Genomic DNA, 25,029 nt, shown 5'->3' with positions numbered 1-25,029 from the left:
TTATTAATTTAATAAAGAACTCTGTCTCGTATTCTGTCCAAACGATCCATGTAGGCTACTTTTGTATCCATTCGTTTTTTCCTTTTTTAACCCGTAATTGAAAAACGAAAAATAAACGGTTGTTGTCTTTTTAAAATGCAAAGTTGAACACCAAAATTTTAATTTGAACTGGCTACACACAACTGCTGCACAAAAAAGTAAATATCGACGAATTTTCAGATTTTTGTTTATGACTTTTTGCCCCTTTATTAAACATTTAAAATATTCACAAATTAATATGGAAAACATGTCGATTTTACTGGTTTTCTAAGGCCAAATTAGAACCTGGAATTGATGTTTTTCCCGCAGTGCTGAATGAGAGCCATTAATATTATTAATAAACTATTGTTTTGGCTAAAATCACATCTCCATCTCCGCTGCTAAGCAGACGGATTACACAATCATAAGGTATTACCCTTTGATTCGAATTTGTTCATTTTAAAGTGGACATTTCAAGCTTTAGCCTACATAGGCTGTATTTTGTTTCAGTTCTCGCGCTCCAGTTTACGGAGATCATGAAAGTGCGTCTGATTGTTTTATTTTATTTTACAAAAGCACAACGTTTTCTTGTTATTGTGAGTTTACACAAATAAAAGTAGTTGAGAATAATGTATTATTATTTTCTGTATGACCAGAAATGATAGAGTATTTTAAGTTGTTTCCACTGTTGATAGGAAAATGCAAGTGTTCGCGCTCGCGCCTCCGTGCCATGCAGTGCGCGCTCCACACTCAGCTTGGTTCCTTTTTTGCATAAAAGCATCTTCTAAATATAGCCTATTAAATGTTATAATAAAATAATATAAAATTATTATTATTTGCTAGATACATGGACCTCAAACACACCGCGTCTTCTAAGTCAGGTGACTGTAAATGCGCAAAAACTGTTTCCATTGCAGTTTTGCGAAATATTCATTTTTCGAATTGCCTGAAAAACCACCTCATGAGAGCGTAAAAACTTTTTTGCGATAAACGGGAGTTTTTGCGAAATTGACGTGTTTCCATTGTGCGTATTTTCAATTCGCAATTTCAATTTGCGCAATTTGAAGGGTAATGGAAATGCGGCTTGTGTGTAAAGCTCCGAAAACGTAAAAAAGTGCTGTGCAAAAGATGCAGTCCATGATTTACACAATGTTTGCACGGCACTTCTACACTATATTCCACCTCTGCACACTCATCAGTATAACACTTGAGAACATTGAAATGCTTTGAAACAGATCTGTCTGATGGATCTGTGTTTCTCTGTTTTCAAGTTCTCCCAGGCTGCTTTGAATTGATCACCTTGAGTGATCACAAGTAAGGTTATGAGTTGCTGGATCTGTTTGCTTGCCACAGAAATTGAAATTTCTGCATTCATTTAAATTTTAGGACATGTGGGTCGGCCTACTCCACCATGTAACCGGGGAGCACTCTTGGGCTCTGGGTAGCTGCCATCACGGTCCCCTTGTGTTGATGCAGATATTGTATAAACCATCACATTTTCACATGGTTTTGAGTTTCAAAAAATAATTGAAAAGCTTTTTTATGTGTTTCTTTGTGTACAGGGCACCCAGAGGCACCAGAATAATAGCCGACTCCACATGTTGCAGTTGTGAACTATGCACTTTTCTTTTGTTCAAACCACTGCTTGCAATAAACAAAATGTACTCAATGTTTGCCACATTCTGTTAATTTTCTATTGTAAAGTTTACATTTATGGACTGTTACTGTTACAGACACCCATACTTGTATGTCATTTAGAATATTTAATAATAAATAAAACATAATTTAGCAATAGCAAAAACATATTTTTAATTTACTTAAGTACTTAAATTACTTAAATGAAAATTAAACTGTAAACAAGAGAACTTTTACATAAAATTGCTGATATGAACAGTAAAATGTAAAAAGAGAACCGTGCCCAAAAAGTGACCTTTTTAGGGCAACAGGTGCTTTTAAACCCTACTAGGTAGAAACCCGGTATACTGACCATATGGATCCGGGTAGCGCTCCCTGATCCTAGACACGCAGCTCCTTGGTATAACAACCCTATGTCCCGGGCCAAGGACCCCATACTGCCAAACCACATATTTCCTGTAGGCAGCCCCATATGAAAAAAACCTGCATGGTTCATATACAGCAACCATATATCTTCCTTACTTAAAGCTAAACTGTGTAGGATTTACTCCCATCTAGCGGTGAAATTGTATATGACTACCAACTAAATATTACTTTCTAGCGCCTCCCATTCCAAAGGCATTTTAACTCCTACGGTGGCCCTATTATTTCAAATCTGCCGGCAGTCGCGAGTAATCTCCCTCTCACATTCGTCACTGTGCCACTGCGTGTAAAAACGCGAAAGGCGAAGCTTGTATGTCCCTCTTTGGCCAATGTAGTTTCAAGATGGAGGGGCAACATGGCGACCGGCATTTGAACCCCTCACCCGTATGTACTTTCAATGGCAGATTATAAACTTACGAGAATACTTTATTACTTGAAAGAAATAAAGCTAGCGCAAGTTCTGCCAGGGAGACTCAATCATTTACGTCACTAATTGCCTTATCAACTACCCTATCATTTCCTTGCTGTAGCATAAAAGGGCAGCACTTACTCATATCTGAGTCCGCAGATGCTGTTGTTCCAGCCACCACCTTCCTCCCCACCACCACTAAGACGGATCTTCTCCTCCATCCCCCCCATCACGACCACCCAGGTGTCCACTTTCACCATCCCTAACATCACTAGATGGGCTCTTCTCTCCAACCTGAAGTCTTCAAGACGCCCCCCCTTCCATCCACCCCACCACCACCAGAGGGCCCCCTTCATCGCCTCGGGGGGTGAGCGGCGCCCCTGCCTTCATCTTCAGTCAGCAGTCGCTGATTCAATACCCCTGAAATTCGAGTCATGAACGGGGCCTCCGCCAAAGAATTTGATTGCTTGCTGAGCTTATTAATAAATGACTATGCTACAGCATTAATTCTCCCGAGTCTTTCTGGCAGAAGTAATTATACATTAATGAGCACATATATTTTTGAAAGAACTAAGTGTTTTTTGCTAAGAATCAACTAAAAAAAGTTACACAGTGTAGCTTTAAATCGGCCAGAATTACCTTCTGTGTTTCATATAAGGCCAATACATGTCCTATACAAAATCAGACCGATTATGGCCCATTTCATACTAAATAGCACACATACAACTTGTAGGGGATTTTTGCGTTATATATGAATACTGTTAAAAGACTTATATGAGTTTTACATGACAAAAGAATGCAAATGTGTATGGTATTAGTAGAAATATATAAAACTCTTATAAAATTAAAGTTAAAGTTAAAATTAAAGTTCTTATATTGAATCATATGCTAGTCAAATTAAAGTCATATAGAATTTAAACACGTTTTGTGTCATTTGTTTATATGTTTCATACAGATTTCATGTTTTGATGACCAACATCTGATTCACTTATATGCAGTTGGCAAATTTTTAAAGGGATACTCCACTTTAAAATGAAAATTCTGTCATCATATACTCACCCTCATGTTGTTTCAATCCTTTATGAATTTCTTTCTTCTGCTGAACAGAAAGGAAGATATTTAGAAGAATATCAGTAACCACAGTGTCTGGTCTCATTGACTTCCATTAGTATATTTTTTTCCTACTATAGAAGTCAATGAGACCAGAAACTGTCTGGTTACTGACATTCTTCTAAATATCTTCCTTTCTGTTCAGCAGAAGAAAGAAATTCATAAAGGATTGAAACAACATGAGGGTGAGTATATGATGACAGAATTTTCATTTTAAAGTGGAGTATCCCTTTAAACTGTACAGTGCAGAAGCCGGTTCGAGAATTACTAGCTGTCAGAGTATCACTGACCTTTATGAAGACTGTTCATTTTCCTACAGGATTTGAAAGAGCAGAATAAAGCAATGACATTGTAAGACCGTGTATTTACATTAATTGTGAACTGTCTGGGCCTGTTGTTTGTGAACAAATCATAACATATTATTGCAAATTAACAAAGTTGAGTCAAATATGTTTCTAGAACAGTGATTAAAATGTTGAAAATTGGCTGGAATATGTTTTTCTATATGAACTCTGGTGGTGATGCACTCTAAAAGCTTTTAATATGATTTGTGTTTGGTGAAACATTTTTACACTTTATTATTAATATTAGATTAGATTTTTAAGCAGTGAAATAAATTACATACATACACTGTATTAACTGAGTAAATGTAAGTAAAACTAATTAAATAGATCTGAGTAACTGCATTTGGTACATTAACAAATAAAATTGAGTAGAAATAATTGGGGGGGGAAACATTTAAAAACAAATATTTATGAGTAATATTAACTGTGTTTATATGCCAGTAATATTAACTTTTTTATTTCCTCTAAACCTTTGTAAAAATATTTCATACAACCTCCAGTATAACTACATGACATTGGCCTTTATTGTCGATGAGTAAGTTAGCCTACAGCAATACAGCATATTTTATACTATTTTTAACACATATACAATATTGCCTACATTTAAACTCATGTAAGAAACATTTTCGAAGTAAAGCTTAAACATTTAGGCCTAAACATTCAAGTAATTCAAGTGTAATCAACCGGTCTGTTATCCAGATGGACTCTCCTCTGCGGGGGAACCTCTAACTTTACACCGCCTCACAGCCGAAAGATGCTGCGACGCGACTGACTCTATAACCTGCCAATAAACAAACAGTGCACAGTTCTGAGGACATTTTATCATCCAAATTAGTTATATTCATTATCTTTAGGAATATAGTCGTGTGTTTTTTATGCAAGGCGTTAATCATGCGAAAAGACAGGCGCGAGTCAACACTCGTTTAGCTCGTATGTTCTTTCGCATTAAATAAAATGATTTGAAGCACATTAATGATTATATAGATAAAATAAAGCATGCACACACCTGAATTTCACAGAGGAAATGCACTAATTCTGCGCCGCTGAGGAGAGGAGAGGAGAGAAGAAGAGAACTGCTCTGGAGACTGAAGAGATTTCAAACAGCGCGCGCTCGCTCACTCAACCGTTGAGTGTCGTCACGTCAGAGTGGAGGGGGGAGGTGCGCATTGTTTTAATTGAGTAAACTTAATTTCTTATGCGTGTTAAATATTAATAATATTGATTTTATTTAAGTAATATTTGTGGTTCTTGAAACAGATCAGTTTAATTATCCATTCTCAAATATGGTGATGGAAATTTCACAAATATATTAGCTCAGTGTATTTTAAATAAATAATCGGTTAGTCAAATACTAAATTATTTTAGTGAAAAACTTAAAACTTAAATATAACTGTAAATTTCAGACAAAATTAATTGTTGGAGTTTTAGTCAATTATTTCGGTATGTTCATCTCAAACTATCAAGTAAATGATATTCAGAGATTTTATTAAGTGAATAAAGTTAATTATTGCTGTGATATTTACTAAGCCATTGAATTATTTTTTTTTGATTTTTTAGAATTTATTTTTTATTTTACTCATAAGAATCACTTCGACATTTAGGAAAGTTTTATGTTTGTAGGTTAAAGGGTAACTAAACCCTAAACCAACTTTTTTTAGTTAATGATCTGTAAGAATGGGTCTTTATTAGTGCTGTTCATTGATTCGAGTAACTTTTTTGACATTTGGGTATAAAGTGTTTTAATTCTACAATATATGGTGTAAAAACGTCTGAGTGCTGCCCTCTTCAGGTTGAACGGTGGCTACTGCAGTTGATTTTTCCTATTGGATGTTGCGGTACTGCGTGAGCTAAAAGGTACTGCGTGACGTAAGCAGGTTCCAGCTCACCAAGCCCTTGGTACGAGTTACCACGCCCCTGGCAGGATAAAAACCATCTTGTTGCGTCAAAACCACTGTAGCGAGTCAGGAGTTGGAATTGCGAGTATTGAAAACGATCAGGGTAGAGTATTTTTAGCATCTATTTAGCATAGCATTTATATAGTCATTTAGATTATTTCTTGTAGCCTAGGTAGTTTATTATTAGCATAGTTGTTAGTGTAGTATTGTTAGAAGCATAGTTTGTTAGTAGAATAACGTTAGTATTGCATCAGTTAGGATAGCTTCGAGTTAGCGTAGATTTATCTGTATTTAGTACAGTGGTCAGGATGGTACGTAGGTGTAGTGTTGCTGGTTGCAACAGCACTGCTGGATTGCATAGTTTTCCAGCAGATTTGGAAATTAGGCGACAGTGGTTGCATGCACTTGGCCTGGAAGGCCGTGAGTTCCCGCCTAGAGCTCAAGTGTGCAACCTGCATTTTACGCGGGATTGCTTCTCCAATGCGATAGAGGTGGAAATGGGCTTCTCCACACAGCTCACGCTGAACAGCGACGCAGTGCCAAACGCTGCTCTGAGTCCTCCTGCATGGACTCCACCACCGCAGCGGCGTCTTGAGGTGAGTGATCATATATATTTTAATCACAATTTACGGTTAGGCAAAAGTTAATCCTCTGGGGTCGACAAACGCGCCAGCGCATTTTACTGGATTTTTTCACATAGCGGCAAAATATGAATAGCAGCTATACGGAAAGCGCGCGCTATTGACATCAACTCGATAAAACTCATCAGATGCATGTACTTTACGTCGTCTTGCGACCCTGTGAGGAATAAAAATAGCGTAATAGTAATAATAATCCTGTTGAAAATTACCTCAGAAGTTAATTAACTATTTATAAATATTTTAAAATCTCTAAAATGACTGAATATAAGACTGTAATTGTAAACCATAAAACAATTTTTTTTAGCCTACTATGACCAGAGAAATTGGGTGCCAGACTGAACCAGTCATCTCCAGATCTGCAGGTGTGCAGGCTAACATGAAGCCCATGAGGAGAAGCAAAGGTGATTTTTGAATACTATGGAGCTTTTGAATGTTTCATCATAGTCAAGATTATATAATTTAATAGTTTTGCACTGTCGCTGCTTATTGATAACAAATCTATTATTAATTTGTGCAGCCACCCAGGCCAGAATGCCTAACAGAAGTGTGTCGTGTGACACAGGCACACTGATGGAGCCTTTCACAGAGTGTCCCGGAGCAACCTCTACACCAATAAAGAGGAAAAGATGTGAGGTGTCCACTGATGACTCCAGCTACCATCAAGACGGAAGTGAGAGCACCATGAACTGTACAAGGTAATGCGTTTAGTCCCGTTAGGTTTTTCAGTTAGGCTATATTTGAATGTTCTAATTGAGCTATTACTTGTTTTTAAATACTTTTGATTGATTGTCATTGTTATTTCTGATACATACACATTACATAACCAAATTATGATTATGTTATGCTTTTATTTAAATTTGTTTTACTTTTTTTTTTTTTTTTTACATAGAGTCTCTGATGAAATATTACCCCACAAAGTGATGAAGTACATTGTATATGAAGAGAAACTGCTGGAGCTTTTTACGTAACCTGTAAAAACACATTTGTAACTTATTATAGTTATCTTAAGTCATGTTTGAGATTGTTTCATTATAATCATTATAATATTGATTACTGTATTTTTTTCCCCTTTCAGACTACAGCTTGCTGCGATGCATTACAATGAAAATGCAGGCAGATCACAGGCATCCACTGCAGCTGGTGATCTGCGATACTCAATCGTTTTCCCAAAATTTAAGCATGGAGAATTCACAGTGAGAGCGCTGAAGAGCAATCCTACCACAGGTAACTTATATTTTTCTGAGTTTTCTCTAAAAAAAAAAATATATATATATATAGTATAATAATTCTCTTTCTGAAGGCTACATTGACAAATTAATGGAGCTGCTGTTCCACCATGTGGTGGAAGACCCTCAGCCGTACCTGGACTTCTCTGGACAAAAGGCTGTCCCAGAAAAACTGTGTGCTCAGTTTATTCGGCCCGACAAAGAAGAGGCAGTGAGCAGACACCGGTCAAGGTTTTTTAAAAATGCATGAGGTTATAGAGCTGGTAAGTCCCGCCCATCCTTAAAACCCCACTGGACCTCTAGGTTGAAAAATCGTCAATGCAAGTGAATAGCCGCGTTTCCACTGTCGGGCCAGTGCGAGTTAGGGCTTTAAAGGGGACATATCATTTTTCAACCTGTTCAGATTTTTCTGTTATCTATGACGTTTTTTGAACTAATACGTCACAGTATTTGCAGCGGAACTGCCAAATAAGGATATCGACTTCCGGCCCAACACTTCGAGCAATCCGCCATTATTATTTCTCGCTGCAATTTTGTAGTCCAAGCTAAAGGATGCAGAAGTTACACTAACCCATCATTTCACCAACAAATGGAAGTTTTATCAGAAAACTAATCAGAAATCACTGGAAACAGCGTTGAAAACAAACATGATAAAAGCGGCCGTTTGCTAGCTTTTTTGTTGTTTACTTGAATATTTAAAACCCAAGCATCGATGTTTTACCACAGGTTTACAATAAAAAGTAAACATTGATCAATAATGAATTAATTTATGTCAAAATTGCACATTAGTCACTCAGAAATAAATTACCGTTAACGTTAGGTCTATTTCACAAAAGAAAGAGGACACACTTACTACTTCAGTCGTGTCTGTTTCTGTTTATCTGGTAGTTACAGGCAGTGTTGTATAAAGTACTAGAAAGCAATACTTGAGTAAAAGTACAAGTATCATACTAGAAAAAGACTTTGGTAAAAGTGAAAGTTACCTTTTAGAATATTACTTAAGTAAAAGTCTTAAAGTATCTGATATATACTGTACTTAAGTATCAAAAGTAATTTTCTGATATTTAATGTACTTAAGTAATTGAAGTAGAAGTAAAAGTATTTTTTTTTTTTTTTTTTTTTAAAGCAAACGGTTAAAACTTTGATTGTGAACTTTATTGTGGCTTTATTGTGGGGTGGGTGGGGAAGTTGTTGGGATGTAAAAAAAAAATCTTAGATCACAATATGCAATATTGACTAATTTGGATAAATATTAGGTACACAAGATAGGCATTAATTTTTCTCAAGAAAAAAAATCTCACCTAATGCTGTAAACATACAGAGAGCCCTATCAGATATAAATATAATGCGTTTTTATCATAATAACAACTTTATTTAATGATAAGTAAAAATATAATAAATATGTAATATAGTAGCCTACACATATTTAGCTAAATACTCTCTATAGCTCTTTTTTTCTAGCCAACTAACGTGCTATAGCCTATATTATGATCATCAAATGGCTTTCCTGAGGTAAATGTTATGTGACATAATTGTTCTCCAGGTGTTTTACTGACCCTTTCCGTGGTTGAAAAACACTGATTGATCGATATTATGTATGATGAATATACATTTCGGTAAGTTGTACTGTTTCTTTTAACATTGTTCATTCGTGTTTATTTACTATTAGCTAGTAGAGATGATCAGGTCACGTGCGCTAGGGATCTGTCACGTCACATTTACAAGCTCCAAAATGGTATTTATTGTTTGAATTTCGTAATAAAAAGCTGAGATTTTTTTCTATCATAACTAACCTGCTCTGTCTAGTCTGTCGGTCTCCGTGTCCTCTTTGCTTCACGATTTTTCTGTGCGTGAGAAAATGGATGTGTGGCGTGAAAGCGTGTGAAAAGTGTCAATTGCGTGTGTCTCACGGTGAATGCGAGAGAGTTGGCAGCTCTGTGTCAGGGTGGTCGTCTACGATAACGGGACGTCCTCCAGTAGGTGCTTGTGCTTCCATGGCGGTTTCAGTTGTGCTTCCTCCTCCTCTTTGGCATGGCAACAAACAACCAAACGCTGAAATAGAGCGCGCGCCGTGCGGAGCGTGCGTAATGCAATCTAGGAGCAGTGATTCGCCAAACCTCCCTTATTGCAGTCGCACACATTTGTTCTGATTTTATTTTGTAGTAACGAGTAACGAAGATGCTTTGTGGAAATATATCGGAGTAAAAGTATACATTTTATCTAGGAAATGTAGTGGAGTAAAAGTGAAAGTTGAAATAAATTTAAATAGCGAAGTAAAGTACAGATACGTGAAATTTCTACTTAAGTACAGTAACGAAGTATTTGTACTCCGTTACATTACAACACTGGTTACAGGACATATTTACATCACATTTAGAAAGAATTATAATTTATACAAATATATGCCCGGCCCTGGCCCGACAGTGGAAACGCGGCTATTGTGAGAAAATAATTATTTTCTGGTCCCTTTTGAATTGTGCCATGAATGTGAACATATGTTGTCTGTGAATTTTTAATATAATTTTTCATGTTATGAGTTTGACAGTATATTGTATGATTATCTGGCTAGCAGTTGTGGAAAATACATAATGAGAAAGACTACATGTCGCCTATGTGACATCACCCCATAACACAATTTCCCTCCACTTGTCAAATCACGGTGCTAATGTTGAGAAAATCTATGGAGACAGATCGAGATGCCTGTGTGTTTTGTACCCAAATCTCATCATTCAAACCAAATGGGCCGTTTTTCAACCTAGAGGTCAGTGGAAGGGGCGGGACTTTCCAGCTCTATACCTACCCACTCTGCCAGCTTGGACACACCTGTCTGTCATCAGGGTAGCCGTGGGGTCTTAAAGTCCACGTGAACCGGAAGTTGCAAACGACTTTTCTCCAGTGCTGTGACGTATTTCCCAGTGAAAAGAAATATTGAACAGAGGGCAGGGTTTTACTCTAGCGCTCCTCCTCTCCATCTCTCGCTCATTACAGACTAATGGTTTGAGGGGAGTGCTTTTTTTTTCTGTTTTAACTTGCACGGATTAATTGTTCACCACAAGACTAGTAATATGCGCTAACAAAATAATAGGGTCAATTTTGATTTCAGTTGGACTTTAAAAAGGTCTTAAATGTCATGTAACTAAATTAAAGCCTTAACAAGGTCTTAAATTTCATTATACTAGCCTATTTATTCAACCAGACAGCAACGCAAGGTGAAATGAAAATTCAACAGGGTTTTAGCAGAACGTCTAATTTTTTGGAGTATCATGCGCAAACTATCTCTCTTATCTCTCTCGCATTGTCTCTTTTTATCTATCTACCACTCTCTATGTCTCTCTATCCATCCCTCCCTTGTTTTTAAGGTGTATTTACATTTCTTTTTATTCTTGAAAATGAAAAAATGGTTGATGCAATTTAAAGTTTATCTGTTTATGAATGTTTGATATTTACCCAAAAAATCACAGTGTATTATGTACTATTTAATATTAATTAAATATATTTATTCTGTCAAAATGCATAAATCGGTGTATTGTTAAATGCTTTTTTTTTTTAATAAATGTATTTTTAATTAAAACATTTGTTCGTAATAGTCATTATTGGGATTTGATCTGGTGTTTTACGACTGCATAATGGGTGCGATATAGGTCTTCATTTTCATTAAAGTGGTCTTAAAAAGGTCCTGAAGTCTTAAATTTGGGGTGATCAAACCTGGGGGAAAACCTGGTCATCTACAACATTCAAGAAAAATTATTTGCAAATTTAGACTAAAGAGGTTTTTTTGTGTGTGTGTGGTGTGTAACTCCAGTTAAAAATGCTTCTTTTAATTCATTTTTATTTTATTTTTATATTCTAAAAAAAAAAAAAATTAAAAAATGCAGTGGGGGAAGGAAACCTCTGTAAGCTCCTTCTTCAGGAAACTCTTCCCTGATCCGGATCACCGCACATGAAGGTATGACCACCCGAACATGTTGGCCAAGGTACCCCCAACACCACCTAACGACATTACGATATGCAAGGTGTCTATAAGCACTGAAAGACAGGTGGTGCACATGTATGTTGAAGTTGAGTATAAAAAAATTGTAATGCATTATATACACTTATTTTTTATATTTATTTATATAAAATGTAACCTTTCTTTCTGGAACTAACCTGTTTATAACTGTCTCTTCCATCTCCCCATATAACTGTACGTAAGTACCATATACAGCTTGTAGCACATATGGGTTAAGTGCTACCGGCTCAAATCCTGGATGTGCTGTTATACAGCCCACTCCACCTATCTGGTCACACCTGTGTACTACCTATAACATGAGATTATTACTACTTTGTTAGGATGATTTATTTAATATTTGGTATTGTGTGTTTTTTTTCAGGGTTCGTACAAGGTGCTTAAAATGCTTGGAAGTGCTTGAATTTGACTTAACATTTAACTTAAATTATTGAAAGACAATATATGTGAACTTAGTGTTTAATTTTATTGATAAAGCAATCTTTTCACACAAAATTATATCTATCAGATAGGCTGAAGCTTTAGAAACATTTTGCATGGCTATGAGTGATAATAAATATCCAAGTATATGATACAGCTTTCATTCTTCAGGTCAATCATATTCATGAGATGGAAAATCTGTTTGAATGAGATATCTTTGTCATAGTAACCTTTCAATGGTTAAAGTTAACACTGTTCTTGTCATATTTCATAGCTACCTTGGGTATCTCCCTACAACAGATGTTCTCTACCAGGGACAGTCAGCTGCAGTGCCCACAGGTGCACCTGTTGAGACAGAATCATTTGTACTTGTACAGGGAGACTTGAAATATGTTTTTTCGCTTAATTAATACCACTAAATCATACCAAAATGAGCCTAAATGCATGTTTTTAAAAACATTTTATTGGTCCGTTAGCATTTGCTTTTAGTATTAGCCTAATTTAGCCATAATGCTAATGTTTTACCACTCAGACACTGCCCCCATTCTCCCGTGCGCGGCTGCTTCGCTAGCATCGTCGGATGCCGATCGCGATACGGGAGTTAAGACCGCAATTTGAGCCAGCGGCTCGAACTGATAAGGTTCTGGTCCTGCTGTGTCCGCGGACAATTCGCCCTCCTCCACTTCAGGTGAAGGTGGGGGAGAAAAGTCCTCGACCTCAAATGATCGCTCTGTTGCACAGCTACTTGCGTCACTCCAGTCAGTCTCCATTTTAGAGTCTGACAGCAGCTGTCAATTAATCCGTCACTGCGGGTCTCAATGCACGCCCCCGCGCTCAGCCCCGCTCACGGTTCGTCCCCTCTATCTCCGCTGGGGTTTGCTGGGGTTGCCAGTGGGTGGAGTCAGGCTCTGACCGGTTGTTTAGTTACCCTTTAAGAATAGAACTGTTGTATACCGTAGTAGTACTGTGATAAAGTTTAGAGAAATTGTCACAAATGAAAATGAAATCTGGTGATGCAGGATTTAAAATGAAAATTATTTATATGTGAAATATGCAACTGTATCTTGTAGAACACACTCTAATAAATAATTTTGTAATTAAAATGTGTGCTTGTGTGTGTAGTTTAAATGTTGTGTTTCATCTAAGGCTGATTAGTATACAGTAACCATGATTGACTACAGGCATAGGGCTCGACTTAGTTCAAGTTCAAGTTCAAGTCAACTTTATTGTCAATCAAACCATGCAACAGTACATTACGCAGCAGACTGAAATTGCGTTTCTCCCATACTCCAATGTGCAATATTAAAACAAGATTTGACACATACTAAGCATAAACTAAACATATACGGCTAAACATAGGACACCACTAAACAAGTGCAAATAGATATTCAAAAAGATAGACAGATCAGCATATGACCTACAGTGAGCTTACAGTTTCCAGACTATCACAGAGTTTCAGAATATAGTCAGATTAAGGTATTTCACTGTAGTGCAATATAAAGTGCTAAATGGCAAAGTGCAAGTAGCAGCATGGAGATAAATAAGTTTTGTAAACATGGTACATTCTAGTGCAAGGGGATATTGGCATATGTGCATATGATTATTTTACAAACATTAAGTATGCCTTTTCCACAGTCTCACAGGTCTTTGTGTGTGTGGGTTGTAGGGGGGGGGGGGGGGATGTTATAATCCAGTTTTCATGAGTGAGTTGAGCAATCTGATGGCTTGTGGAAAAAAGCTATTGCTAAGTCTGGTAGTCCTGCAACGCATACTGCTGTAGCGTTTGCCAGATGGTAAGAGGGTGAACAGTTTGTGTGTGGGGTGGGTGGAGTCTTTGATGATGTTTGTGGCTCTTTTGTGGCAGCGGGATGGGTATATGTCCTGGATAGATGGTTGGGCTGATTCGGTGATCTTCTCAGCTGACCTCACCACCCTCTGTAGAGCTTTCCGGTCAGCAACAGAGCAGCTACCATACCAGACTGAGAGACTGCTGGTGAGGATGCTCTCAATGGCACCCCTATAGAAGATAGTGAGTGCCAGTGGGGGGAGGTTGGCTCTTCTCATCCTGCGTAAGAAGTGGAGGCGTTGCTGAGCTTTCTTGACAAGGGAGGTGGTGTTGGTAGACCATGATAGGTCATCAGTGATGTGCACCCCCAGGAACTTGGTGCTTTTCACTGATTCCACAGCGCTGCCATTGATGGTGAGGGGTGTGTGTGGCCTGTGATTTTTCCTGAAGTCCACAGTTATTTCCTTTGTTTTATTAACATTAAGATGTAAATTGTTAGTGTCACACCAATTAATGAGTTGGTGTACCTCATCTCTGTATGCGGAGTCGTCGTCGTTGCTGATGAGGCCCACCACTGTCGTGTCGTCTGCAAACTTGATGATGTGGTTTGAGTTGTATCTGGCACAACAGTCATGAGTCATCAGTGTAAACAGCAGAGGGCTCAACACACATCCTTGAGGAACCCCAGTGTTCATGATGGTGGTCTGTGAAGAGTTTTTGCCAACTCTTACTGTCTGTGGTCTGTTGGTGAGAAAGTCTAGTAGCCAGTTGCAAAGTGGGGTGCTGATGCCAACAGCACTGAGTTTATTCACCAGATGTTGAGGGATAACTGTATTGAAGGCAGAGCTGAAGTCGATGAACAGCATCCGCACACAGCTGTTTTTATTTTCCAGATGAGCCAGACTGAGGTGAAGTGCTGTTGCTATGGCATCATCTGTGGAGCGCTTGGGACGGTATGCAAACTGGAAAGGGTCAAATGTGGCAGGTAGGCTGGATGTTATGTGAGCCTTGACCAGCCTTTCAAAGCACTTCATCATAATAGGCGTGAGTGCTATAGGCCGGTAGTCGTTCAGTGTTGTGGCTGGTGATTTCTTTGGTAGCGGTATGATAGTAGTGGCTTTGAAGCATTCTGGTATGATGGCTTTGTTCAGAGAGATGTTAAAAATATCTGTGAGAACATCTGTGAGTGAGTTAGCACAGTCTCTAAGCACACGCCCAGGTATATTATCAGGACCAGCAGCCTTCCTGGGGTTCACCTTTTGAAGAGTCCTCCGCACGTCAGCAGGGTCAAATTGAAGAGTTGCATTGTCCAAGCAGTGTTGAGCTTTTGTCGGAGTGGTGTTGTTGTTTTCCTCAAAACGACTGAAGAATAAATTGAGTGAGTTTAGGAAGTCTGTGCTGTCCTCGCACGGTAAGAGTGTGGGCCTGTAGTCCGTTACTGACTGGATGCCTTGCCATAGGCGTCTAGGATCTTTTGTATCAGTGAAGTGTGACTGGATTTTTTGTCCATAGGCATACTTTGCTGCTCTCAGGCCTCGGTTCAAGTTGGCCCTGGCAGTTCTGAGGGCCTCTTTGTCTCCAGACTTGAAAGCCGCATTCCGTGCTTTTAGGAGCTCACATACCTCCCTGGTGAACCATGGTTTGTTGTTTGCCCTTGTGGTGATGTGTTTTATGACGGTCACATCTTCCATGCATTTGGATATATATCCCGTCACAGACTCAGTGTATTCAGTTATATTGACATGCTGGTTGGAAGTGGCAGCCTCCCTAAAAACAGTCCAATCTGTGCAGTCAAAACAGTCTTGGAGCGCTGAGGTAGCCCCCTCTGGCCAGGTTCTAATCCGCTTCACAGATGGTTTGTTCCTCACCAACAGTGGCCTGTAAGATGGCATTAGCATAACAGAAAGATGGTCCGAGTTTCCCAGGTGGGGGTGTGGAACAGCTCTGTATGCCTGTTTAATATTGGAATAGACCTGGTCCAGAATATTTTCTCCCCTGGTTGCAAAGTCCACATATTTATGAAAGTGTGGGAGTACTGTCTTCAATTTGCCCTGATTGAAATCGCCCGCGATTATACAGGCAGAGTCCGGGTTTGAGTCCTGCATTGAGCTCACAGATTGATACAATGTAGAAAGCGCGTCTTTTGTGTTCGCACTGGGTGGTATATACACGGCTGTAATAGTCACGGCTGAAAATTCTCTTGGCAAGTATACTGGACGGCATTTGACTGTTAGAAATTCTATGTCTTCGGAACAGTGTCTTGAGATGACTTTAACATTAGTGCACCAATTGTTATTAATAAAAATTGCTACTCCACCACCTCGTAGCTTACCAGTGAGTGCGTGGCTTCTGTCTGCCCTGAATGTTGTTAGCCCATCCACCTGAATGGCGTTGTCTGGAACAGTGTGATTAAGCCATGTCTCGGTGAGGACGATAGCACTGCAATCTTTCACCATCCTTTGTGTAATTAGATCCAATCTGAGGTAGTCCATTTTTTTTTCCAGCGAACGAACGTTGGAAAGTAAAATCGAAGGAAGTGCAGGTCTGTTTGGTTTGGCTTTTAGCCTTGCGCTGATGCCCGCTCGACTGCCTCGCTTGCTAGATCTAGCACACCGCTTACGACTCATGCTAGGTCTCTCCCGCCGCTTGCGTCGCCTCCAGCATCGGCCGGTGTCGGGGGGGGAGTCTGCTGCTTTGCAGGCCTCTGGGTCTTGCTGGTGTAGGATGCCCAGCTCGTCGAGTGCTTTGTGTTCCAGAGCAAACATAACTCCAGAAAGATCGTTTAAAAAATTTGAGTTTCGTAGTCCAAGTAGTAGGCTCCTATTGTAGACTTTTCTCATACAAGACTGAGACGATTCAGACGACACATTTAACATAAAACGCACATCGTTACTGGGAGCTGGAGTAGCCGCTGCCGTACAGGGCGCCGCCATTTTGAGTTAGGACAAGATAAGAGCAAGCATGAGTGAAGTACAGCCTTACACTGATTGATAAACTGCACTGTGTTTTATACACATCCATGCTGGACATTCATATTAAATTAGCATTATTTTCCTATGTTTTTACATCATGAAAATCTATATGGCTTCAGTTGTATGTAGGACATATATGACATAATATGATTAAAAATACATGAATATTATGCAATTTATATATGGTTTTTGCAGCATATATGTCCCTTACAATATTCTGTTGGAACATATAAGAATCACAGGAGTTTTTAGCAAACTTTTTCCATATGGGGCATGTCGGAACTGTTTATTCATTTTTCATTTATTTATTTATTAATCACTTTTACACAACTGGTCATTGAACAAAGTGCTGTACAAAACACATAGACAACCATAAAAACACACAACATTAACACCACAGTTAAATAACAGCGAAATAAACCACTCAGTTTAATAGCGTACAAGAACAACTACTATACCCCATTAAATGCTAATGCTAGGAGGTATTCTTTAAGCTTATGTTTAAAAACAATGTGTTTATTACTTTCTCCTGGGTCCGGGGCATCCTGGACAGCCCTTATGTCATTCCAGACCCTCCTAGATAATCTAAGGACCCCTTCATCTATACAGTAATATACAGGTTGAAACTGGGTAGGGTTGAAATACACCTGTCGGGACGTTGTCCACAACACTTCCTCTCTATGTCTGTTGGCATTTATCTGCAATGCAGACACACACACCAGGTGGGTTGACCCGGGACAGGAGTGGGGGCTGCTGCAGGGGGCTTAGCAGATCTATATCATGAGGAGGGAGGGTCGAGCTAGCCTCCGTTTTGTTTGACTATAATTAGAACCCGGCATCGCTTAGAGCACCTTTAAATTCATGAGAGTTGCACATGGTAGGAACATGTAACACACGAAAATGATAATGACTACCGTGATGCATACAGTTTTGTCGAGATAACACAACAAGTCACATAGCCTATATTATAGGCCTACTTCAAAAATGTATTATAATTTTTTTGAGAAAATGTTGAATTAAAGTATATAAACATACCATTAAATGTTTACAGGCACTATTTTTTGCATTAAATGAAATGATTTTACAATAGATGTTAATCTTTGTTGTCCATTTTGGTCTTTTTCTGTTGTTGTTATTGTTTTTATCAACCTGAAACACACACACACACACACACACACACACGTGTGTGTGTGCATGTGTGGTTTTTGCCCTCTGGCAAACACAGTGACACTACGTCGAACAATGGTAACGCTGATGCTGACCTCTTTTTTAGACACAAACTGCCAAGAAATCCATGTTTTTTTTATTTTTTTATTAATAGCCAAACCTGGAGTGACCTAAGAAAAAAACAAACTCAATATCAATTCAGAGATCTTCAATGGACAAATGTTATTGCCAAAGGCATAGAGTCAGTGCACCCCTACTGTAGCATTGCCTTCAAAAGACACCACGTCAAGATCAAGGGGTCCAAACGAAGGGGAGCTCTTTTCCACTGTCTGGGGCACTGCAGATTTGCAGACTGTCCTGTCTGTGTTGAGGTCACTGTAACAGATGAGAGTACCCTAAAAGCAGCAGTCACATTTCAGGGAGATGAAGTGAGCCACAGCCTGGAAGAACTAAGACGGAGTCCATACTCCCAAGGGCTCTACATTTACAAAGTCTTGAAAAAAATCGACAGCATGGTGTTCGAGTCAGGATGTAGAGATAATGCCCCTACACCTGCCCTGCTGAAAAATATAGCATGGAACAGCAGAAAACTCACCGGCATCCTAATGAAGTTCTGAGTCTTGAGAAGATGGTGAAAAATTCTCCAGAAGGTGCTCCTGCATCCTCGAGGAGTGATGCTGTGGTCACAAAGTTCAATACGACTGTTCCACCAGCGATGTACAACAGATGTTGTGTACATTGATGCCACTGGAAGCATCATACAAAAAAAAGGGGAAAATCAGCTCCATTTTACATCTATGAGCTGGTTGTAAGACATCCAATTAAAGGTGCTTCTCCAGTTCCTGTGGCAACGTATGTGACCACACCACCTCTTCTGTGACCTATTTTTTGGAATCATTCCAAACAGACTACTATCGGTTGTTTGGAAAGACTTCACAGAGGAGACCAGTAATGATCATGTGTGATGGGTCCCTCATACTACTTCAGGCTGCTTCCCTTACTTTCTGCAAAGCATCTCTGGGCCAGCTGCTCCAAATGTACTACAAAGTAGTCACTGGAAAGTTGAGGGATGAGGAATGCCAATTCTGCACCGTTGCTTGAGCCCCATGTAATGAAGAATGCCAAAGTCTTCTGTAAGAAACAGTAAGTGTGCACTAATACACCTGCTAAATTCCTTAAATTTCATAAGCAATAGATCACAGACCATATACTCTGTACGTACTAAATCTTAACTTATTAAACATCTGTACAATACAATACTTGCATGAATGAATTAATTAATTAATGCAACTAACCTTAAACCATACCAAACCCTAATCCTAGTCCTATAGTAAGCACATGTAGTTACTTAATATTACTCAGTCATTAAATGTATAATTACAGTGTAACAAACACAACTTAAAATATAGTGTAACTATTTTTTTCATTTGAAAAATCCCCCCCCCCAAAAAAATGGTATAGGTTGAAATACAAGTATTTAAACCAATTCAATGTATTACAGGAGATTTGGGCCGCCATGGAAGAGGTCCTGCATACCAAAATCTCTCAAAGAAATTTGAGCGATGTAGTCAGTTGGACACACAGGTCTGTGACCGTTTTCAAAACAGCAATGTATGTTTTGTACATTTTGTTTTTTAGAATTACCCCAATGACAACAAAACACTAGGCATTATGGAGAAAAGCCAGACCTGAAATGTGTGCGCTTTCAATGACGCCGCTTCACACGGCTGGATGATTTCGTCCATATTTATCAAATATCCCATAATGCCCTGCTGAAGGAGATTTCAGACTCTACCCGCAAGAAAAAAGTTAGAGTAATAATTTGTGTCCAAAATATTCTTAAGTCATCATGTTTTCAATAATGTTTCCAAACATATTTGTAAATGTAGACACATAGGGTAGAGGTTGAGCGTTGGAAACAAAGAAGGCGGTCCAGGAAAGGCATTTATGTATCGCCACTACTAAAGATCTTCCCCTTCAAGAAATCCAAAAAAGTAGGATGATGTTAATAGATTCTATAACTTAGTATGATACAGTCCAAACCACAAAACAACAATTCTTATGAAATATATAATGTACTGTTTTTATTTTTAATGTTGCCCACAGTTCTGACCAAGAAAACTGGACCACAGGCCCCCAAAGGCAGTGCCATTACTTCGATTCTGCAACCCCAACATTGGCTCAGCAGTGATGAGATCGATTTTGTGTCTCACCTTCTTGCAAGGGAGTACAATGAGATTGATGGATTTCAGTCATCTCTTTTGTTTAGTGTTTTACAAAGAGGAGGGATTGTGGGTACTCCGACCAGGCCATTTGTTCAAATTTTACACACAGGGGGAAATCACTGGGTGACAGCAAGCAACCTCTTTGGGTTTGCATTTATAACAGCCTCTCAACAATTTTAGACACCAATACTGAACAGGCCTTATCATGGATGTTAAGGCCAAAGGAAGACCAATTTATGGTCATGTTTCCTACTGTTCAGCAGCAAACCAATGGCAGCAACTGTGGTTTGCTTGCAATTGGATTTGCATATGCACTATGCAGCAACATTAGACCTGAGAACTGTCAGTTTCGTGAGGGTCGGATGAGGCCAAATTTCATCAAGTGTCTAAAAACAGGGAAGATAGAATTCAAAATACAGCCAACATTGTGCAAACCGGAGTTCAGACAGACCACTGTCAGTGTCCATTGTGTGTGCAGGATGGCACACAATAAAGAAATCATGGTGCAGTGTTCATTGTGCCATTGCTAGTATCATCCCACCTGTTTAAACATACCCTCAAATGCCATTTTTTGGCATGGATGATTGGCACTGTCAAAATTGTAATGAAGCATCACTACTCAACCAGGAATGATTATGTGGACTGAAAGATCTCCAATGATGAACATAAAATGTAGAAAAGTGTTTCAGAAAATGTACATAGACATGCAGCATTGCAATGTTTCTGGGATTCTGTGACCTGTGTTTATAGTTTTGTCTTGTTTCTATTTCCTCTACTCGGACTGGATTTCCTCCATGTGTGTATTGTTTTCTAATTAGCCTATTTTTGTTTAATCCCTTCTATTTACTCTCCTCATTGTCAAGTTTTGTTCCTTGTGTACTGTAATGTATATATTTGTCTTCTTTTTTTTTTACATTAAAGTATATTTAAATCCTTCAGTGAATGTACAAAGTACAGACAGAACAGCATGTTTTATCCCTGTACATTTTTGTAGTACCCCAAAATCCATAAGTAAATGTTTTTAAATGACTTGCACAACTGGCTGTTGTTTTCTTATGCTTAGAAAAAAGAATTATTACTTAAAAACATGTAAGGTAAAATAATGTGACATATCTCCAAAACACTGCAGTAAATACTGTATGGGATGTCCCCTATAAAAACTGGCCATTACTTTTTTCTACTTATTAGAAATGAGGATTTTATAGGCCTCTGAAGTCAAAAAATGAGACTGTCATGGTTCATGAATTCACTGTCTCTTCCTCGTCTCGTGTAATTGTGCGTGTGTCCTCTGATCACCGCTTGATCATCAGCGCCAGCTGATCCCACTCAACTCACCTTTATATGCTCTGTGACTGGTGTCTTGTATTGTCAGATCATTGTGGTGTCTACCGGTGTTGTTTCCCGTTCCTGTTCTGTCTGGCGTTCTCCGTGTTCAACGTCCTGCCTGGATTATTGCCTCCGTGTTTGCCTGGATTGTTTCTCGCCTCTGGTACTCAACAGATCTATTGCCTGTCACTCAAGCCCATCAAGGTCCCTGCGCCACTCTGCTGCCACCGTGTTTGTGTATTGTCCTGACCTGACTTTCCTGTTTTTTCCAAATAAACCTTTTACTTGCATCTTGCGTCCTCTATTGATTCGTGACAGAACAATCTGACCAATCATGGATGCAGCAAGTGAATCAATGGTCACCCTAGAGGAATTCATTTTTCGCAGTATTAAACGATTGGATGCACAAGAAGAGTCTCACAGACACGGGTCAGGCGGTGCATGCTCTAGTGGCGCAGGTGTCCGAGCTCACCCAACAACTCCAACATCTGAGAGGTCCCGCTGCGCCACCCACACCACCAGTTCAACCCACACCACCGGAGCCGAATCTTCAGCCAGAACCACGCCTACCTGTTCCTGAGGCTTATTCAGGAGAACCCAGCTACTGCAGAGCCTTCCTAACTAGATGCTCCATGCATTTCTCGCTGCAACCCAGGACCTTCAACAATGAATGGTCTAAAGTGGCATTCATTCTGACTCTACTGACTGGAAGAGTGGCGTTGTGGGGAACGGCGGTGTGGGAGAACCAGGATCCATGCTGCACCTCGTTCCAGGCACTCTACGAGGAGATGAGGCGAGTGTTTGACTGAGCGGTAGCGGGAAGAGAGGCGGCCAGGATACTCACCAACCTTCGCCAAGGAGACAGCTCCGTATCAGACTACTCCATCCAGTTCCGTACCTTGGCGGCAGAGTGGTCTATACCGTGGTCTTTCTGTCACGCTGTAGAGAAAAGCAGACAGGTGAGTAATTCAAAAACAGGGTTTTTTTTTACAGAGGCACGGAGTGGAACAGCAGAGATGACTGGTGAGTATATATGTACAAGAATTGGTAATGGATGTTGAACTTAGCTGGCTGCTAATCTTGATCTCTTGTTTGTAGATGAGGACCGTGGATATAGCGGGCAGATGGCTGGGGAAGGAAGACAGATGACGGAAGACAGGATGCGGGTGATCGATGAAGTACAGGTATCTTCGAGGTAAGTAGCACAGGTAAGTGGTTGAATAGAGTCTGTGTGTTCACATAAAGACCAGACAAAGAAGTGAGGGGGAAGTGTCTCTTTATAGTGGTTGATGAAGTGCAGATGCGGTGAACTAGAACTCCGGGGAGAGTGAACGAGTTGGCGAGGCGTGCTGATCTGGTGACTCCGTGACAGTGTCTTACGAGGAAAATGTGCACAGATATGTTTGGGTCGGGGTCTTTTGATGGCCTATCAGTCACACCAATCTTTGCTGAAATGGCCAATACAGAGGCGTGAATTTTGAACAGGAGAAAGTTTATTTGTCTCCCTCCACGTTATTTGCTTTTTTTTTTTTTCCAGCCCCAGTGGATTGTATATTTTGGATTTATCATTTGTTAAATGTTGAATTTATGTTTGTAAAAAAACGTCACAGAGTGTGACGATATCACGACCATTGCAGTGTCTGTAGAAATTTCACATGCTCAAAGTCTAGACTGACCATGACTTAAACTAGTTTTAAATTAGCAGTTTTTATTAGCATTATCTGTTTCCTACATGTTTCACTCAACACTGTTACATATGACATGATTTGTCTCCTTTTAAAAACACAAATTTCTAAAAAACTGTGACACCCAGGAAGTGACATCATATGGGCTCTTTATGCAGCATGATGGGAAAATACGATTTAAGAAAATAATCTCAATCCATTGTCTCAGTTTTTAGACAAACTGTACAGTGTTGAACACATTCTCAACGCTAAAATGATCCCTCTTTAACTATGAATAACTTTCATTAATAAGTAACTATACTTTATGAGAAATAGGGCTTTGTCAGTAACTATAAATCAGATTTTGCTTAAGTTATGCTTACAATTTACTTGATACTGTTTATTGCATAAAAAAAAACAACAACAAAAAAAAATAACAGAAACATAATTTTGTAGACTATATTGAGAAATGTCCAAAACTTTGGTTACATGGTTGCAAAAAAAATATGTGAACCAGATATTAAATGTAAAATAAAACACTTAAAATGATATTTAGTTCGACCCGATGTTGACAATCAATTTGACCGTTGCTCAAACCTTCCTTTAAAGACCATTCAATGAAAACAAACAAGAAAATTTTGTATTCGATAGTTTATCTAATTTCCTAAATGTGAAGTGCTTGAATCTTTATAACATGAATGTTCTTCAGCGTCATGAATGAATGAAGAATAAACACCAACCTCTTTGTTCTTCAGGATCTTCAGTGTGTTTCATTCTGCAGGGTTCTGGATCTCTCATGTTCTCAATGTCCACTTTAATAAACTCAGTCTTTGCAGATTTCAGCTCTTCCTGATGATTTGCTGCTCTGCTTCACTTGTGCAGTAGGTGACGGGAATAGAGTGGTTCAGGTATGACGTCGCTTTGTAGGTCAACCGGCAGTCAGCATTTCACTGGTTCCCTTGAGAAAAACACAATAGGATTTTCCCATAGGCTTTTGGATTATCGCTAAAAGCAAGCTCTGTGATCAACAAAAGTTTAAAATACTTGCACGTTTTGTCCATCAAGATAATTATCACAGATGAACACAACTTTTACGAATTTTGACGCCTAAATGCAGTCACCAGAAGTAAAAAAGCTAAAGGTAGGCTATAAACCAACTCAACATCACCATCACTGAGCTTCCTACAACTCTTTCAGTTTTTATCTAAAAACATTTTCCCAGAATGTTTAAGTTGAACTAGTTTATAAGAGCACAGTTATAAGCATAACAAGGCTGTAAAAGTGGACTGAGTTTACCTGTTCAGCGTGATGACGTCTCCTTGGTGGCCTCTGTTGTCCCATTTAGACACATTCAAGCCATGTAAACGCTTCAAAAAAATCACGAGTGGGGTAATATTAATATTAAGTATTTTATGTCGTAGAATAAAACGTGAAAGTGTCTTGAGCCTTGTTCACCACAGACCTTATTTCAGCCATTTAACCAAATCCCCATTCAGTAAACCCATTGACTTTGGTACAATGGAACTGGAAGTGCTAAATGCCCAAATCAAACATATATCAGTAAATATGTATGTTTTTATTTGTTGTTCTATTGTTGGTTGTTTGTTGTTCTATTGATAACAGAATATAAATAATGAAATCCTTCCAAATATAAACAATGGAAGGAAAAACCGTTGAACACATAAACACAGAAATAAATGTACATATTGTAACCAACAGATATCCCCAGATTGTTGATACCAATGAAATAAGCTTTAAATGG

This window comes from Squalius cephalus, assembly GCF_949319135.1.
Source record: "Squalius cephalus genome assembly, chromosome: 1".
NCBI classification, from domain to species: Eukaryota; Metazoa; Chordata; class Actinopteri; order Cypriniformes; family Leuciscidae; genus Squalius; species Squalius cephalus.
Note: the sequence above shows the minus strand (reverse complement) of the source record.